This window comes from Balaenoptera physalus (genome assembly GCF_965194825.1).
Source record: "Balaenoptera physalus genome assembly, chromosome: 21".
NCBI classification, from domain to species: domain Eukaryota; kingdom Metazoa; phylum Chordata; class Mammalia; order Artiodactyla; family Balaenopteridae; genus Balaenoptera; species Balaenoptera physalus.
In genome coordinates, this window is record NC_138902.1 from 10,632,586 (window position 1) to 10,646,540 (window position 13,955).

General features: G+C 46.4%; 1 long non-coding RNA gene across 1 annotated transcript in view; it reads right to left on the reverse strand.

Annotated features, from left to right (window-relative positions):
- The window catches only part of LOC309651486, a 105,732-nt gene extending 98,365 nt beyond the window's left edge, over positions 1 to 7,367 (reverse strand). Inside the window, exons 1-2 of the long non-coding RNA XR_014258175.1 lie at positions 4,642 to 7,367; positions 2,031 to 2,236 (exon numbers count right to left, since the gene is read on the reverse strand). This is a non-coding gene — a long non-coding RNA (uncharacterized lncRNA). The remainder of the gene's footprint in view (positions 1 to 2,030; positions 2,237 to 4,641) is intronic.
- Positions 7,368 to 13,955: the final 6,588 nt, after the last annotated feature.

The window sequence follows — 13,955 nt, forward strand, 5'->3', positions numbered from 1 at the left end:
CAAGAGTTGGGGGACAGCAGGTCAGGAGAAAGTCAAGGGGGCAGACCCTATGGTGGAAAACCCAACCAACCCATCACGCTTCCCAGAATCAGCCTCCCAGCAATGGGTCCGCCAGGAAGCAGCACATCCAGGGTTCAACCCCCTTCACCCAACAAATCCAAATCTACACCCCAACAGGCAGGCACCCTAGCCCAAGACCAGACCTATTTCCACAGACCTGAGAGCGGCGAATTGAGAGAGTAGTAAACCAATCCAGTTCTAGACAGCACAGAAGTTTCCCAAACCGTCAGCTTGTTTTCCTCCCAACAAAACACGGTGACTTCCCTCCGTTGTCACATTTCCTCCCCTAAACTTTTCTTTCTGCAACCCCTCTACAGAGGCTAAACTGCAAGCCGCTGAGGACGGAAACGCAAGAGCAGCCCCGCCGGGATGCAGCAGGAGTACCTTTTCCGTGGAGCAGAGGGGCCGGTGCCCAGAGGCTCGCTGCCCTGCCGAGCCGTGGAGGGCTGCTGTCGGGATGGAGCACGCTGAGGATTACGCGTCCCCGTCTCTGCGACCAGACCTTTCGGCGGCTCCGACCAACTGTGCGAGCGAGGCACTTAGCAATTGTCTGCTGGCGCTGACGCCCCGCCCTCTGCTCCTGCGATTGGCTCCCGGGTCCCGGGCAGGACTGCATTGGTTTCAGACGACCTCACTCATTGCCTTGGCTCCTACTATTACCTGAGCCATCAAAGGAAATAATTCCAGGTTTCATTGACAACCTGTAAAGCTCTCCTCCAACCCGGTGTGGGAGCGGCCCTGGGAGTCCAGTGGAGGGAAGAGGGGAGAGTAGAAAAAGTGGGGGTGGGAGAGAGGGAGAGCCGAGAAAGGGTGGAGGGTGAGCGAGAGAGAGGGAGGGAGAGAGGGAGGAAGGGAGAGAGAGAGAGAGAGATGGAGAGAGAGAGGGAGCTATCAAGCAATCAGATTCCTGCACCAGCATTTTAACTTCCACAAAACAGAGCCCATAGCAACAATTTTCTGGCCTTATTTTTCCCCCAACTGGTGAATGTTCCTGAGGGCAGGGAGAAATATGACGGTGGTGTTTCTGCCTGTGTAACACAGGCTCTGGGAAGCAGAGCAAGGTAAAGGCTGGAGGAATCTAGTGATGTATTTCCCGGGGCCACCCTGGAGGGCATGTGAAGGTCATTTTAGATTGTTTGGGAGGACAGATTATGCACCTTCCCTGGATTTATCCATCCGTTCTTTCCCTCATGGTCCACCCAACCTGAGAAGACAGTTTCCTTTTGCACCTCATTCAGTCTCAGGAGAGCTGATTTTAAAGTCTGCGAAAGTCTGGATATCCTCACTGGCCTCACAGGGAGGTCCAGAGAGACAGGCATTCCCCAAGCTAGTAATTCTGCTTGGACCCTGAATTTTGCTTGTTCCCACGTGGCTTCAGGGAATTGCTTAGACTCACATCATCAACCAAAGCAAGGAAGGAGAGGAAAAGGAACTCATCACGGGGTGAGAACAGTCCAAGTGCTTTTCCTTGTTCAACAAGGAATCATAGAGCATGAGTCTTGCCCTTTTTCTTTCCTTAGTGTAGAGTTTTCACTGTATGGAAAGGACATCATTTGATAGCGGACAACATTTGATAGCTGAATTTTTTAAGAGGAAGGAAAAGAATTTTAAAAGGGCCTTTTAAAGGAAGCTCTTGGAATATCAAATTTCAGATTAGTTAGAACTCGCCTTTCACCCTTTTCCTTCTGGGATCCGCATGTCTCTGAGCGCAGGCTATGGTTCCAGTTCGTCCCCCGTAGCCTCAGACAATTGCAATCTTTATCACCATCTGCATCCTTGGAGGCAAAAGTTCCTGCTGCCTTGTTCAGTGAGCTTCTGCTTCATGGGGATATGCCTGGCTTCCCTAAACACATTGCAAGCTCTGTAGGGGCAGAGCCGGTATCATGTATATCTTTATAACTCCAGTGACAGCACGTAGCACTCAATAAGTGGGCTGACTAATAAAACCCAATTCAAAACGTAGAGCGTACCTCTGAGCCTCCTGGCATCATTATTCCACTGTGATCACTCATCCAGCTGGCGGGGTGGGGAAAGGGCCCATCCTGGATTCCAGGAGGTAAAAATTCAGGACAAAACACTGTGACAGCTACCGACGTCCCTCCAAGCTCTCAGTGCCCCTATTCTCTGTGGAAAATGAGGCAGCTCTTCACTCCATGTCTTCTTACTCCCTCGAGCGCTGGAAGGAAATGAGAAGATGAGGGACACACATTTTATTTATGAGACATATACCTCAAAAATTAAGTCATTTCCATAGTGGCTTTCCAAATATCAGTGCATGGGTAAAAGGAGAGTGACCCTCTATTAGGAGTCAAAAAATAGGACAAGGGGTGTAGCAAAGTATTTGTTTTCTATTTCCTTCCTTTGTCTAGGGGAAATTCTTACAAAGCCCCAAGGATGAAATTAACCTTACCTGTTCCTTTGAAATTGACCCTGTCCCAGAAAATCTGGCATGTTCCGTCATGGAGTAAAAGCCATAAATAATACTTTTATGATTTAAGCCGTAAGATTTCCACTTCCACAAGAAAGCAGAGAGCGAGAGCAAGAGGGAGGGGATATGGGGATGTATGTATATGTATAGCTGATTCAGTTTGTTATACAGCAGAAACTAACACAGCATTGTAAAGCAATTATACTCCAATAAAGATGTTAAAAAAAAAAGAATGCCTTTGATGGGCTCATTAATAGACTGGACAAGACTGAGGAAAGAATCAGTGACCTTGAAAACCTGTCAACAGAAACTCTTGAAGCTGAAGGGCAAAGAATAACACAATGAAAAAAAGAACAAAACGCCCCCCAATCTGGGACAATTAAAAAGATGTTAACACTTGCATAATGGGAAACCCAGAATAACAAGAAAGAAAGAAGCAGAAGTCTATTTGAATAATGGGTGAAATCCACACATACAGGAATCTCAGGGAACATGAAGCAGGATAAATACCAAAAATTAGACACCTGGGCACATCATACTCAAACAGCAGAAAACCAAAGACAAAGAATATCTTAAAAGGAACCAGAAGATATCTGGAAGCGGCTTGCCTATAGAGTAACAATGATATGAACTGAAGCAAATCTCTTGTCAGAAACCATGCAAGCAAGAAGAGAGTGAAGTGTTTAAAGTGTTGCAAGAAATAACCCCAGCAAACTAGAATTCTGTATTCAGTGCAATTATCTGTTAAACATGAAGGAGAAATAAAAACTTTCTCAGACAAACAAAAACTAAGGAAATTTGTTGCCAGTAGACCTGCCTTGCAAGAAATATTAAAAGAAGTTCTTTAGCAAGAAAAAAAAGGATATAAATCAGAAACTCAGAGCTGTATAAAGGAAGAAATAAATGAAGGTAAAATGAAAAAATGAAAAAATAAAAAAATACAGGCTTCAGCTCTGTGCCTTCACACTATCCCACTTCTCCCCCTTAAGAAAAACTAAGAGAAATCAACTAAATTATAAGAACTCTCTTGAGCACCTATCAAAGGTTCAGTCATCCTCAAAGGAAAAGGAAACATTTCAAGTGATTTTCTAAAATGCTTTGTCTGCCAAACAGCAAGTCCTTACATGTACTTTTTGCCTTTTGAAGATGAAAGAGAGAGAGAGCGAGCTGTAAACAGTTGTTTATGTCAATGCCTTTTAAACTGCCTGGTGGTGGTGGGATAAATTGGGAGATTGGGATTGACATATGTACACTAGTATGTATAAAATAGATAACTAATAAGAACCAGCTGTATAAAAAATAAATAAATAAAATTCAAATAAACAAATAAACTGCCTGGTCATAAAACATTCTCTTTGAGAGAAGGATGATCCCTTTGTGTCCCATAGATCAACTGCTTAATTCTGAGAGTTGGAGAACGCAGACGAAGTATGCGGATTCCACTGGTGCTTGCATTTGTATTAAATATCAGCTCCATACCATTTAAATGCACTGAGGTATGAAATGTACCGAATTCCATCTTGTGGCCAGTGCCCTGGCTAAAGCAGTCCATTTCGATTCAACAATTTCAGTGCATTAGTGATCTGAAAGGCTTTGGAGGGGGTTCGCGTTCCATTTTCAGCAATTAAGGGAAGGCTGTGGGTTGCTTTATTAAAATACAAATTAAACAGCAGCCGTTGGAGCTCCCGTCCTCCTTGTGGGTAACCACCTGCTACAACAAATTACCCTGACCCGCAGCGGAGGCTGGAGAAACCCTGTGTTTACCCTCCTGCTTATACCATTTTGTCAGTTATCATTTATTTATGCCAAATTCTGTTCCTAAAAGGGAAAAGAGGAGAATAAGTCTAGGCAATGCCAAGAAAAAAGGAAATGTGTGAAAATGGGAGAAAAAACAACAACAGAAAAAAGAGAGGGTGACTTTCAACCTTACATCTTTGCTAATTGAGTTGAGCCACACGGTACTGTCTTGGAAAACATGATATTAGCAAGATTTCTGAAAACCAGCATTGGATGGATGAAGGCACAGCTTCCGAAGTAGAGAAACTTGGAGGAACACACGCACAGCTTTCCGTTCTGGCTGATGGCTGTTGTGAAACTTTATGTAATCTGATTCCTGCCCCCTACACCCACCCACTCCACTCCCCAAATCAAACCTGTGGAGCCAGTGACATTTCCTCTAAGTACAAGAGGAGATTGTGGTTGCCAGGAAGGTGTCAGTCACTGTGAACCATTCTTAATGATTTCATTAATTACTAATGAGCCTTCAGAAAGTTGGTATTAAAATAGACAGGGCTTCCTGAGCTTTGAAGACAGTAGTTTACTATTTAAAATACCCTGCTAAATAAAAGCAGGTGATTCTGGGGGTTTCAAATCATGATGATATTGTCAATAACCTGAAAGAGAGAGAGAAAAAGACAGAAACAGACAGATGGACACACAGCAATCTGCAAGACTAAATTGCCCGCCTAAATTCTGTTTGCTTCAGTTAAATACTTCATAAGAAACATGGGGCTGAACGCTGTCATGAATTCTTGTCTGGCAATGCACCAGTTGACAGACGCTGGAGAACTGAATGAGGAAGGGCGGCTGCCTTCCACGAAGCTGGCTGATGACCGCGACAGAAGGCACCTTCCAGATTAAAGGGCTGCACACGTGAATATGACTATGGGGCCCCCTGCCTGCCAGGACCCATGTCCTGACATACAGTCTTCTCGAAAGTACCCATCCAACTTGTTTACAAAACCTGCCGCACATCATTCCCTCATTTGTAAATCAGGGTAATATTATTATTTCTAGGGCTGTGGAGAGTATGATGGCAAATCGACCTACAAAGGACCGTACAGGTGTCCTAGCACTTGATATTGAGGGACCACATCTTGGCATTGGCGAATATTCGTGGGACACACAGTCACTCTGCTCTACTAGCCCAGATGTCAGGTCAGCTCTTGGAGTGGGACCAGAAGATGCTCACAGGGGCAGAAAGGATGCTCCAGGCACAGAGCAAAGCCTGGGGCAGTGAGGTTTCATTTCCTATTGCTTAAGGAAATTCTCAAACTGTCCCGTGATACACTCCATACGGAGGAGAGTCCCTGGGGGTGTGACAGTGTCATGCAAGGGACCTGCCATAAACCAAAATGGCTTCAAAAATGCATATTTTATTACGAAAGTCACGCCAATTTTGTATTCTACTCCAAAACGTTTGTTTTAGTACATGAGTTAAAGAATGAGTTGCCCCAAATATTTGTATAACACTGAGTTTCCAGGAAGATTCTGCATATTTATGGGTAGCCTGGGGTTTGAGAAACACAAGCCTCAAGTTTCTAGTCTGCCTTCTGCCTGGCTGTCAGAGTCAGGTGAAACCTGGCCCCATCCCACCTGTGTAACTTCCTCCACCCTCATCCTCACGGACCACGATCCCAGCACAGCCTCTCTGAGCATGCTCAATCCAGCCTCCTGGCCTCCCGGTGGCTGCGCCAGTGTCTCCCTCGCACCTGCCTTCTCCTGTGAGATCACAGCCATCCTCCAAGGTCCAGACGCATCTCTCCTTCCGTCACTTCTCCTGTCTGCCAGGACGCTTCAATTTTACCCTGCACCACACAAGTTAAAATTAGTTACATTCCTGTTTGTATTTTCATTATTGTTTCCATATGGCCATTTTCATATCTGCTACTACATGTTATGTTTATTTGGTAGCCTTAACACCACTCCCATGTCACCCCCAAATCCACAGTGATACCCACAGCAGTTAGGACAGTGCAGGCCAAACACTTAGAAATCCCAACAATGAACAGTTGATGACAACGTGGACAGATCAACTTCTTTCACAGCTGGAAGAAATGGACATCTGGTAACATCTAGCACAAGGTCATCCCGACCTGTTCAAAACGTTCAGGGGAGAGTGTAGCATCCCATCTCGGCCTCTTTGGCCATCCAAATGCATATCGCACTTAGCATCAGGGGAAAGCAAAGAGCTGAAAGCATCACAGTGACATCAGGACCGGATTTTCCCTCCTTCTACTCCCTTGTTCTTCCTCCAGCAAGAAGGGAGCCTGGGTAAGGCCAGAGAGGTTTCTTTTAGCCAAAGAATGCATTTAAGTTACCGAGGAAAAGTGATAAACATTAACAAGGAAACACTGGTCTGTCATGAAGACGTATTTGAAGGGAGAACTTTCTATCAAGCATATTTGCCTCCTTTGAAATGAAGAGAAGATCCTGGGGGGAAGGCAGGGGCAGAAAAACTGCGGGGAGTTGGAACTGAAGAGGAAGATGAGGGATGGAACTCCTGGACTCTCATCCAACATGGTCACCGTTAGCACTGAAAGGTGTCTGATGGAAAAAGCAAATTAGTGTTTTTGCACAATCCTCTGCATTCTATGTTTGGGATTGGCTGGTACTAAGAATGTCTTCAGGCTGGACTTGGGCTACACACCTTTCCAATTGCTGTGACATAACCAGCAGTTTCCACTGCAATGCCACAGAAGTAAAGAGCTGGTATAGCGATCCCCCCAAATTGTTAAGGAATTATGTTCGTCAGTACTCTCTCTTAGGAGAGCATCACGTGTCTAGAAAAGGCAGCTCCCAAGGGAAACTTATTCTCCAAGGGTTACTGTATACTAGTCATCTTCCCCTTCTGTATTAGAAGTCCCCGTAATAAGCTGTGTTATCTCAAAGTCTGAGATAAAAAATGTAAATAGAAATGAATTACACATAACAATTGTGGGCTTTGGTTAACTAAGTGTCTAGTGTTCTTTAGACTTAAATAAAGACTCTTGAATCCCCTCATGCTCAGACTGCTGGAGGGTTTCTCCCCATCACCTGGACATCTATTCTGAGCTACTCTCCAGAAGATGGGTGTTCATTTCCTTTGTAAAAACTCCCCAAATACCAACTTCCCTTGGTTTCTCCCCACCAGGACCCCCGTTGGTCTGCTGGTAGAGCTCTGAGCCTTTTATCCTCGGTCTTGACAAAGGCTCTGGACAGCTTTTTTCAAAGGGGAGCCAATAAGATACCCTCAGCGTCCCGCTAGTCACAGTCTTTGGCTGTCTGAGGGAGAATGTGTGACCGGATCCTCTATCTTTACTCGAACCTGTGCTCTGTTCCGTGGGTGGGCAGTGCGGCAGGTACACCGAGACCGGGCATCTCTACAGGAGCCATGGTGTACACACCACCTCACCTGGCTGCCTCATGTTCCTGTGGGGCTTGCCCACTACGGATACCTGAGCGCGTTCCCAGCTGTAAGTAACACCAGTGACCTGGGACACCTTCAGGGACCCACAGTGCTCACTGCTGAGGACAAGTGAAAGGTCATCCCTGGACAAGTGTGCAGGATGGTCCTGATCTTTATAAATCTAGCTTCCCCTTTGGGCTACAGGATGCTTCCATTCAGACCCTTTCCTGATTGGCCTCTTAGCAAAAGACAAGTGCATTTTTGTTGGCAAATGGTAAATGGAGCAGTTTGAGGAAGAGGGCCACTCTTGAAATACACCTTCAAACCCAGGCACGTCTGTGCTGTCATGTAGACATCTACATCGGTGCCCTCAGACACATCCCTTCCTCAGCTGCCGAGTACTAGGGGAGAGGGTGGTGCCATATTGATGGGAAGACCGGAAGAACCAAGAGGGGTGTCGAAGTGCTAATGAGACTGGAGGGCTGAGGAGATGGTGTCCCAGGAGGCTGGGTTGATGTGAGCCTAGACTTGGTACCCAGAACGCGGTTCTCAGTCTCCTGATCACCCTGCCTCAGTATTTGGCCTTGTTCTAATCTACATAAAAGTATCAGAGGGCTAGAGTTCAGTGTGGTTGAAACAGGCAGTATAAATGGGGCCCAAGAGGGGTTGTCAAGGTGCGAGGGGTCCTTAACCAATTTATATTAGATTAGTTTTTTCCAAAACTTGAAAGACATTTCCATTAAAGCCTCAGAAGTGACAGACTGCAAGAAATGTTTTCTCTGTTGTGGAAGGGAGAGATGGAGAGGCTCATGATTGCAATGACTTTCGGGTTCTACTGTTTTCCCTGGAAACGGTGAAGAGACTTCCTCATGTGCTGCAGCCGTAGGCTCTAGGAATTGCTTTGGCAGCCAGTGTCCCTTCTCTAGGGACTCATAGAGGTGATGGGCCAAGGCTGTGTTCTGGATGTCAAGTAGATTAAATGTCTTCAGCCAGAAACTGGGAGAGACATGAGAGAGGGAAATTCTGGCAGGAGGCTGTGTACAGCAGAAGTGACTGATCAGTTCTGATTTTCTTTGCAGCAGCAGTGGCTCCCGTTTCTCCCCCTACCCCTGGTCACTACCATGTCGTGTACCGAGGGTGTGGAGAAACGCAGTTGGGCTGGCATGGGGAGACATACTGCCTGGTTGGTGGCTACCGGGCCTACGGGGATGTTCCTTTGGCCACGCCAGCAAAGGTGGAAGCAGAGAAGCCAGTCCCCAGACGTGCTCCCAAGAGAAAGCACTCTCTGGAAAAGTCGCACAAAGATCTGGGTTGCCCCAGACCCAAAATCCGGCGATTGGAGCATTCAAGCCATTTCGGACTAGAAGGTGCTTTGATTCTCAAGCAGGGTAGCCCAACCTCTGGGCACATCCCGTCTGTAACAGCCCCAGTAAACGAATGTCCCATCCTTGCTTTTTCAAGGTCGGCAACAAGGAGTCCCCTCCTAAAGAAGGTTCTCTCGCATTGCCACCCTCTCAAAGGCTGCCTCCAGTGTGCTTCCTTCCTGTGGGCCTGATCAGGCTAAGGGCAGAGTTGTCTCTTTCCTTCTCTGAGTCGGACCAAATCGCCTTAGTAACACCTCTTCACAGTGTTGACCATGTGTTTCACGGGGGCTGCTGCTGAGCCTTTATCTCATCCTTTCATGGTGGAGAGAGAGAGGATTATAATGATTTTTACTTCTCAGGGAGAGGGTGGTGCCATATTGGTGGGAAGACCGGAAGAACCAAGAGGGGTGTTGAAGGGCTAATGAGACTGGAGGGCTGAGGAGATGGTGTCCCAGGAGGCTGGGTTGATGTGAGCCTAGACTTGGCACCCAGAACGCGGTTCTCAGTCTCCTGATCACTCTGCCTCAGTATTTGGCCTTGTTCTAATCTACATAAAAGTATCAGAGGGCTAGAGTTCAGTGTGGTTGAAACAGGCAGTATAAATGGGGCCCAAGAGTGGTTGCCAAGGTTGGAGGGGTTCTTAACCAATTTATATTAGATTATTTTTTTCCAAAACTTGAAAGACATTTCCATTTAAGCCTCAGAAGTGACAGACTGCAAGAAATGTTTTCTCTGTTGTGGAAGGGAGAGATGGAGTGGCTCATGATTGCAATGACTTTCGGGTTCTACTGTTTTCCCTGGAAACGGTGAAGAGACTTCCTCATGTGCTGCAGCCGTAGGCTCTAGGAATTGCTTTTGCAGCCAGTGTCCCTTCTCTAGGGACTCATAGAGGTGATGGGCCAAGGCTGTGTTTTGGATGTCAAGTAGATTAAAGGTCTTCAGCCAGAAACTGGGAGAGACATGAGAGAGGGAAATTCTGGCAGTAGGCTGTGTACAACAGAAGTGACTGATCAGTTCTGATTTTCTTTGCAGCAGCAGTTCCTTTGGCCACGCCAGCAAAGGTGGAAGCAGAGAAGCCAGTCCCCAGACGTGCTCCCAAGAGAAAGCACTCTCCGGAAAAGTCGCACAAAGATCTGGGTTGCCCCTGACCCAAAATCCGGCGATTGGAGCACGGTGCCAGGAGGTAGACCCCACAGAATCCTGCTGGCTGAGCCATTCTGAAGAGAGAGCAATGGTTTAACTGCCTAAGGCAGCGAATGCCTCTTCCTGCTGTGACCCACCCCGTCCCCCTACTGCCCACTGCCACAGATTAGAACTTTGAAAAGATGGGCACATCTATTAAAGTGGCATCATATAAAAATAGAAAATTGTATATACTTGTGCATGATTATGCCATCATCTGATGATCCTGCTTGACTTCCCTAACCTAATACGTTCACAAGAATTCTTTACAATCTTTAAAATACTTGATTTGTACACATTGTATATTTATGTATATATGGGTTTCCAACCTGCTCTCGCTGAAAGGGTTCAGACCCAAGTGTGTACATGGAGGGTCTGATTGGTGTACTTCTGGCAGGGGTCTCATCATAAGCATCTAGGGAAACACCAGGGAAATAGCTCCCCTTGAAGGAAGGGCAAACAGATCTGGCTTATACACAAAGGGTCGCAATAAGAGGACCTGAAACAGGAAGGTCAAAGCCAGTAGGAGGTACTGGGGCAGGGGACATACAACAAGCAAAGGACATACAGTTGGCATCGAATAGAGACGGCAACACAGAGTGAGGGTCCTGCGGCTGCGGCCCTCAGAAGTCCAAGCAGAAAGGAGGCACTGGGCATTAGGACAGTCAGCCAGCAGGGAGCAGGGCCCAAGCCATTGAGCTGGATTCATGTCTAGGACTCATGCCAAGAGTGCCCTAGATGGCAACTAAGTCACCACGATGGGACTCGGGCACAGGACAAGAGAGTTTAACACCTAGCCAAAGTATCCAGTGCTCCATGATGCCAGGATAAGTCTTGAAGCAAGCATGACTGAGGCTGGTTTTAAAACTATCGGGGTGGGGGGGGGGCTTCCCTGGTGGTGCAGTGGTTGAGGATCCGCCTGCCAATGCAGGGGACACGGGTTCGAGCCCTGCTCTGGGAAGATCCCACATGCCGCGGAGCAACTGGGCCCGTGAGCCACAACTACTGAGCCTGAGCGTCTGGAGCCTCTGCTCCGCAACAAGAGAGGCCGCGCTAGTGAGAGGCCCGCACGCCGCGATGAAGAGTGGCCCCCACTTGCCGCAACTGGAGAAAGCCCTCGCGCAGAAACGAAGACCCAACACAGCCAAAAATAAAAATAATAAATAAATAATAAGTAAAAAATTTAAAAACAAAACCAAAAACGTAAAATGTGGAAAAAAGTTGAACACCTATATACCCACTGCAGACTTTACAATTAGTATTTTTCTTTTTAATAAATTTATTTATTGATTTATTTATTTTTAGCTGTGTTGGGTCTTCGTTTCTGTGTGAGGGCTTTCTCCAGTTGTGGGGAGCGGGGGCCACTCTTCATCGCGGTGCGCGGGCCGCTCACTATCGCGGCCTCTCTTGTTGCGGAGCACAGGCTCCAGACGCGCAGGCTCAGTAGTTGTGGCTCACGGGCCCAGTTGCTCCATGGCATGTGGGATCTTCCCAGAGCAGGGCTCGAACCCGTGTCCCGTGCGTTAGCAGGCAGATTCTCAACCACTGCGCCACCAGGGAAGCCCTACAATCAGTATTTTGAAAAAAAAAACAAAAAACAAAGAACCTCAGTAAAAATGACTTAAGAGTCTTCAATTAAACCTTTTTTTGTCTTAGTAAAAGTGGAGGGAGATAAACAACCTTAGTAATCGTTACGGATAATATCCGGACTATGGGTGTGTCATTGGCAATGATATTATAACCATTCCTGGAGTATTACAATGGGCTGGTCATCGTCAAGGGCACTTTCAAATATTGTGCTGCTCTGCCCGAGCGCACTGCAGTGTAGATGTGATGAGTCCCACTTCACAGAACATAAGCTGAGACTCAGAGAGGATATATGATGCTTTATAACACCAAATACAGAAAAAGTTAAAGAAAAAAATGTCCCGTAGTCAAATCAGTACTGTTATTTTAATCACTTTTTCTGCACTTGTATTATTAAATTTTAACAAAATGAAATACTCCATCTAGTATTTTGTACCCTGCTTTTACACTACATCTGCCCACCATTAAATATTCTTGGAGAAAATCATTTTTAATGAATGAACTGTTTTCCATCCTTTTTTTAAAAAAACATCTTTTTTGGAGTATAATTGCTTTACAATGGTGTGTTAGTTTCTGCTTTATAACAAAGTGAATCAGCTATACATACACATATATCCCCATATCTAGTCCCTCTTGCGTCTCCCTCCCACCCTCCCTATCCCACCCCTCTAGGTGGTCACAAAGCACCGAGCTGATCTCCCTGTGCTACGCGGCTGCTTCCCACTAGCTAGCTATTTTACATTTGGTAGTATATATAAGTCCATGCCACTCTCTCACTTCGTCCCAGCTTCCCCTTCCCCTTCCCCGTGTCCTCAAGTCCATTTTCTACGTCTGCGTCTTTATTTTCCATTCTTAAGTTGGGCCATCCGTTATTTAACCAACCCCCTATTGTGGGATTTTTAGGTAGCTTCTAATATTTTTTCTATTACACTACTGGCTGAGATGAATATTCTTGAACATAAGTCTTGTACATAAATTTGACTTTCACCTTAGGATAAGATGCTAAAAGCAAAACTACTGGCTCAAAGTGTATGAACATTTTAAGGCTGTTGATACACAAATTGCCAAATTACCCTCCGGAAGGTTCGCACCAATTTCCATCCCCATCAGCAGCAAGAGACGAAAACGGCCTTTTCCTTACATCCTTAGCAGCAAATTTTGTGCATTCTTAAAACTTTCTACCAATTAGATGAGCAAAAAAGAAATAGATTTATAAGTTGCGTTTCTTTGTTAGGTAGTGAAGTTGAACATCTTTCCATATCTATTGGGGATAAGCTTCGGTTCTATGGTGAATGCCCTGTCGCATCTTCTACCCGTTTATCTATCACTGTGTTGGGAGATGCTGGGATGCAGAACCTCCTTCGGTGCCTGGTGTGGTTCTGCTCCTGCTGACACAGAGTCCTCTCTCAGTGGAAGATGGCTGCTCCTTAGCACTGAGAAAAGTCAGCACCCCTACAGCCCGCCATGGGCCTGGAAGTGATGTCTCAGTGGCTCTGGAGGAATTACATTCAGGTCCCTGGATTTAGCAACTCACCAGCAACCAGAACTGGTACTTCAGGACTAAATGACTCTGCAGTGCATCAGTTCTCATGAACCTGACCTTCTTCCCACCTTTTCACCCAGTGACTGAATCAGGCCAAGCTGCGGTGGAGACACAGCTTCGTCTCTCTTCTCCCGGGAGTGGGACTGAAAAGCCAGTACAGAGCAGATCATCCCTGCAGACACTCGCTGGGTGTCCCCGGGGCACAGCAGGAGGAAAGAAGGTTGATCATCCTCATCCTTCTTGCAGGGTGGAGCCACGTTCCAAAAGCAGATGCAGTAAGCACGAACCACACAACCACCCAGATGAACTTGAACTCAGCAGTTGGAATGAATAAATAACCCCTCCTTTCTGCAAGTCACTGCTCACCCTGTGCCTCTCTCCATTGGTGAGGGGTTCCTTCTGGCTTGAAATCACTACTGGTGACTTACCACTGCTGGTGCTTTACATTGTTGTTTCCCCCACGAGAATGTCAAGTTCAGGGCATCCAGTTCCTCCGCGTGAAACCCTTTGTAGTTGCTATGGGTGAACGGATGAGTGAGAGATAAATGAACAAAACAATTTTTCCCTAGCACTTCCATGCTGTTTCTAAATGACAGATTTCCACAGCTCCCTCCCCCATACAAC